The sequence below is a fragment of the Triticum dicoccoides genome, chromosome 2B, assembly GCF_002162155.2.
Source record: "Triticum dicoccoides isolate Atlit2015 ecotype Zavitan chromosome 2B, WEW_v2.0, whole genome shotgun sequence".
Taxonomy (NCBI): Eukaryota; Viridiplantae; Streptophyta; class Magnoliopsida; order Poales; family Poaceae; genus Triticum; species Triticum dicoccoides.
In genome coordinates, this window is record NC_041383.1 from 581,796,366 (window position 1) to 581,802,244 (window position 5,879).

Here is a 5,879-nt window from a genome sequence, read left to right on the forward strand (position 1 = left end):
TCAGAAATTTGACTGAACTTTGACCAGCCACCATTTCTAAACCATAAGTCCAAATGATTTGATTCTTTTTGCATTGTCTTTGTTTCAGAAAGCTCTAGCAGCACACCAGAAGGTGGATTTTTCCTTGCTGCCTAGAATTTCTGGTGATTTTCAGGATGTGTTTTGACAAATATTTTTGTGGTTTAAATTCCTTTCCAGAAGGAGAAGCTTGTCTTGAAGCAAACCAAGAGGGGTGTGATCCTCCTCTACACTAAGGCAAGCCACACCAGCATTTGGATGGTGTTATTTCAATATCGATGATTTTGTACTTGAATATGAGTTCTTATTTGAAATTAAAATTTGATAAATAACTTTGGGTAATTTCTAGCTACTTTATTATGCTTGATATGCTTGTTTCATTTACAGGTTGAATGCATGAACTTCTTTGGTTAAGTAGAGTAAGATTTTGCACTATACATATTGCTATGGAAATTAATGTTAGTTATTTTACTAACGCCCTGTTCGGAATCTCTCCCGTCGCTCCACTCCGCGGAGCTCCAGGAGCTCGGTTTGAGCTGCTCCGTGGAAATAAGCTGCGGTTTCCTCCGCTCAGGAGCGCAGTCCAGGGAGCGGAGAGGAACCGAACAGGCCCTAAATGTTAGTTTCATTTAAATAAAGAACTAACAACAATATTGCTTGATAAATAAAAATGAGTTATAACTAGAAAAGTTTTGGTTCTAAGAATTGCAAGATGCATATATTGTTAAGTTTGATCCATGAATATGAGTTGTTTGCTTTGTATGACGAGTAGTTGCATGATTCTTTTTGGGTTATATCATGTTGATGATAATTTTTTTTATGAAAGATAAAATTGATTAAGTTCAACTTGAATACAATGTTGATCACATCATGGTGCCACTGAATCGGGTTTTAATTCAGTGCAGCCACATTTACCTTATGGGAAGGTCTTGATTCGGTCCTTTGTTGTGGCTCTCACCGGTGCCTCCCGCGAGGGAAGGTTATGGGCATGCATACCCTGGCCCGGTAGGCAAACATAGCCTTGTGTGCTCGTTTTTGTTTTTATGGTACCTTGTCCCCGTTCGGGACCGTTTTGCAACGACGGTGGTCGTTGGTGTCTTTGGGAGACACGGGGCCACCCAAGACCTAGCCCTGAGGGGGAGTTGGTCGGAGTGGCCGGGGAGAGTGCATGACAAAGGGAGGGTTTCGTCAGAATGCTTTGGTCCACCCGAATGGGAATGCGAGGCCAGGTGTTTCGTAGTGTAGGTAAAGTGCGCTACCTCCGCAGAGTGTAATTAATCTATCAATAGCCGCGTCCTCAGTTATGGGTATAACTCGAGAGTAAGTCACACCATGGATCAACCTTTCTAATAAATCTTGCAAACTAAGTGAGTGCTGTGATGCATCGATTCGTGGCGAAGCATGAACACTTGAGGTGTTCATTAGTGATTGGTTTCAGGTGTGACCCAGGTATGGTCACCGTTTGGTTACGAGGTAACCATATGGTAAGCGAGTCCGTGGGACTCTTTGCATGAAACATTTGTTTTCCTTCGGTAGTAGTTTTGCATTGTATTAATCTGATTAAATATCATGATATTGTTTGTCATCGTGCTTATGTTTGTTGTGAGCTTGCAAATACATTCAATGTACTGACCTGGCGTGTTATGCCAGTTTTCAGGCAAGTCAGTTCGCATCGGAGCGCATCTCGTGTCTAGGCCGTGCTCATGTCGGTGTCCCTGTGCTATGGAGTTCCACTTCGTTGTTCTTCCGCTGCCGCGTAGCTCGTGTGATCGAGGCCCTGTCATGTTCATTAAATAATGTACATACTATCCAGCAGCACCGTGTGTGCCACTTGGCCTCGAATCTCGATATAATATCAGACCTATGTAATCCGCTAGCATCAATAAAGAGGTTGTTTTTGTACCATGTTGTGTATTGCCAGAAGACTTGATCTCTCGGCTGGCAATGCAAGGTAAACTGGTTGCTCTGAGCCGGGGTGCCACAACACTTGGTATCAGAGCCGCGCTAGTTGTAGGACACGCTAGACCGTTAGTGCGTTAGTAAAATGGTAGATAGCTTCGTTTGAGTGCCGATTGTTGCATTGCATGCATGTTTATTTGTTATTACTAATCGAATGGTTTGTGAGTGTAGATGGCACCAGTACCAATCTTGTACCATCCTGAGCCAGCTCCATACACATCAGCGCATTTGCTTCAGAATGTGTGGCGACGACTCTACCCAAAGGGTGCTGATCTAGAGTATCGGGTGTATCACGAGCACCTGGCCGGTGCATTGTATGAGTATTATGCTGAGGTCACTCTACACCACAGTTCACCTTCCGGCGCTTACACTCGTTCGACTAAGGGTGGTCTTGCTTCTACACCATCCCAGGCAATTCAGTTTGCTGCTCTCGAGGCTCTTGTAGACTTGCGCTACAACGAGGTCCACATGCATACCCACCCTGGTCTCTTCTTCTACCCATCTCTGCACGAGAATGGACGTATCCGTTTTCCTTTGATTAATCCGGCGTGCGACCGTCCCACTAGCCACCTTTCTCACTACATCATCGCTAGTTATCTCCTGAACTATGAGTTAGCTCAGGAGCTTTCACGTGCTCGCACCACTCTCGCAGCTGCTCGTATGAGGAACCCTCTTCCTGCTGTCATCTATACTTCTGCTTTGGTTTCTTCCACCTCTGTTCCCTCGACGACCTTGCAGGGTACCGTTAACCCTCTAACGGTGAACCCTCGCAGTGCTCCTGCTGCATGGTCTTCCCTTGTCGCTACTCCTGCTAGTCCTATGCTTAGATCTGATCCCCCGCATGCCCCTGAGGGAGAGCCCTCAAGGCAGCGTCGTCGTGTACCTCTTGATCCGGAGGTCTCTGTTATCAGTTCAGGATCAGGGTCTGGCTCAGGAGACGAGCCTGCAGCAGCACCGACCGAGCAGTAGACCGTTAGAGTATCGCTGTAGTCATGAGCATGATGTATGGCTGTAATCGCACTTGTCATGATGCATAGTTTCATGTACGAGGGTAGTAGACCCGCTGTGATGTTTACTTCCATGTTGGGACTATGTATAATTATGTTGGAACTTTTTATTCGCCTTGGTTTCCATTCGCTGTTTTCTTCCGGGATTTATCATTGGATTTTTCCCCCATTTTGGAATTTTCTCATCATGGTTGCTATGTATTGGGAAAACATAAAAAATAGGATGACGCATGGAGGCAGCAGCAGCCAAGCTTGTGAGGATGTCCCTGTCCGTCGTTCCGCAGGACAGGCGGGACATTCCCCCGAGCTGTACCTGCCACCTCCGCCGCCACCGCCACATCCGCCTTCCACTGATCAGATCCTGTGAATGTTTGAAGAAAGAAGGAGCAACGACCTGTTGGAAATCCTGAAGAGTGTGCAAGTTATGGTTGGGCAGAATGGAAACCAGAATGGCCATCACTCCAAACTGCCAGATTTTCAGTGAACCAAGCCTCCCAGTTTCAGCCACGCTACTGATCCTTTGGACGCCGACAACTGGCTAAGGACTATGGAGAGGAAACCGGAGATTGCTCGCACTGAAGAAGGGGACAAGGTTCCCTTTGCAACGCATTATCTCGAAGGAGCTGCCGCGATATGGTGAGATAATGCCAAGGCAATATGGCCTGCAGACGAGGAAATTACTTGGGCAAAATTCAAGGAACAATTCCGCAAGTATCATATTCCCACCAGAGTTATGAAAATCAAGCAGCGTGAATTCCTCGCTCTCACTCAAGGCAGCATGACCGTCAATGAGTACCTGAACTAGTTCAACCATTTGGCGCGCTATTCTCTCCACGATGTTGCCACAGAAGAGCAGAAGATCGACCGGTTCATTGGAGGCCTGAATCAACATCTCAGGTGCACTCTCAGCATGTTTGATTTCCCATACTTCCTGACGCTGGTGAACAAGGCCCTCATCGCCGAAAGGGAACACAAGCTCCTACACGACCACAAGCCAGCTGTTAACGACCACAAGCGCAAATTCGACCCAAAGAAGGATATGCAACCAGTGCAAAAGGCTCGTACTTGGCAAATGACTCAGGTGGAGTACAAACCTAATTGGCAGCAGAATGTCAACAAGACTACTATACAAGTCAAGAATGTCGTGACCAGTCCGGTGCGCGAAGACTGTCAGCGCAACAATTCATGTTTCAGCTGTGGTCAAACCGGACACTACGCCAGACAGTGTCCGAAGAACAACAAGCACGTAGCTCCCTTCCAGCCGCAAGTCAACTACATGGAGCCGTATTTCGCCCCAGATATAATTCAAGGGCAAATTCATCACATCTCCGCAGATGAAGCTCAAGAGGACCCGGAAGTCGTCATTGGTATGTTCTTGTTAATGACATACTCGCCGTAATTTTATTTGACTCTAGGGCTTCCCACTCTTTCATATCGCGGAGTTTTGCTTCCCAAAACAATTTTACTTGCTCGGATTTGGGAAAGCACATGCTGGTACAATCCCCGGGATCCGTACTCAGAAGCAATCTCGTCTGCCAAAATTTGGAAATTGACATCAAGGGCGTCAAGTTTCCATCCTCGTTGATAATAATCGATTCCAACAAATTGGGCGTCATTCTGGGCATGAATTGGTTAACTCAATATCAAGTCTGCATCAGCTGTGCGACCAGAGAAGTTACCCTGAAATATATGGAAGGTCGCACCACAAGTTTTTATGCCCGCAAGCGCAAACCCACGAAAGATATGGTTTTTGCAGCAGTGGCAGAAGAAGTGGAATTAATTCCTGTGGTCAGTGAGTATCCAGACGTCTTTTCTGAAGAATTACCAAGCATGCCACCAGACCGAGAATTGGAGTTCGCAATTGACTTGGTGCCTGGAACCACTCCGATACATAAGAAATATTATCGGATGCCTTCCTCAGAATTGGTGGAATTGAAGAAACAACTGGATGAGATGCTGCATAAAGGATACATTCGTCCAAGCTCTTCACCATGGGGATCACCAGCAATCTTCGTGGACAAAAAGGATGGCAGTCTACGAATGTGTGTAGACTACCGATAGCTGAATGATGTCACCATCAAAAACAGGTATCCACTGCCGATGATCAACGATCTGTTTGATCAACTTAGTGGGGCCAAAGTATTCTCAAAAATTGATTTGAGGACTAGATATCATCAACTCAAGATAAAGAAAGAATACATTCCTAAGACCGCGTTCACCACTCGATACGGTCTTTATGAGTACACCGTTATGTCCTTCGGCCTCACCAACGCTCCTGCATTCTTTATGCATATGATGAACAGGGTGTTTATGGACTTCTTGGATAAATTTGTGGTGGTATTCATTGATGACATCCTCATTTACTCCAAGAGCAAGGACGAACACAAGGAGCATCTTCGAGCAGTTCTGCAAAGGCTTTGCAACCATCAACTTTATGCCAAATTCAGCAAATGTGAGTTCTGGCTCCAGCAAGTGGGATTCCTCGGGCATGTCCTCTCGGCAGAAGGAATCTCAGTGGACCCAAGCAAGGTGAAGGATGTACTTGATTGGTCCGCACCCACCATAGTCTCATAAATCCGGAGTTTCCTTGGATTAGCCGTATATTATCACCGTTTTATCGAAGGCTTCTCGAAGATCGCCAAGCCTATGACTGAGCTTCTGAAGAAGGATAAGAAGTTTGTATGGACTGCATAATGCGAGCGGACTTTCAACGAGTTAAAAATCAGGCTGACATCAGCACCAGTATTGACCCTTCCAGACATCTACCGTAGTTTTGATGTCTACTGCGACGCATCCAGAAGAGGACTGGGGCGCGTACTCATGCAATATGGCAAAGTGTTGGCATATGCATCTCGACAACCACGACAACACGAAGGAAACTACCCTACTCATGAT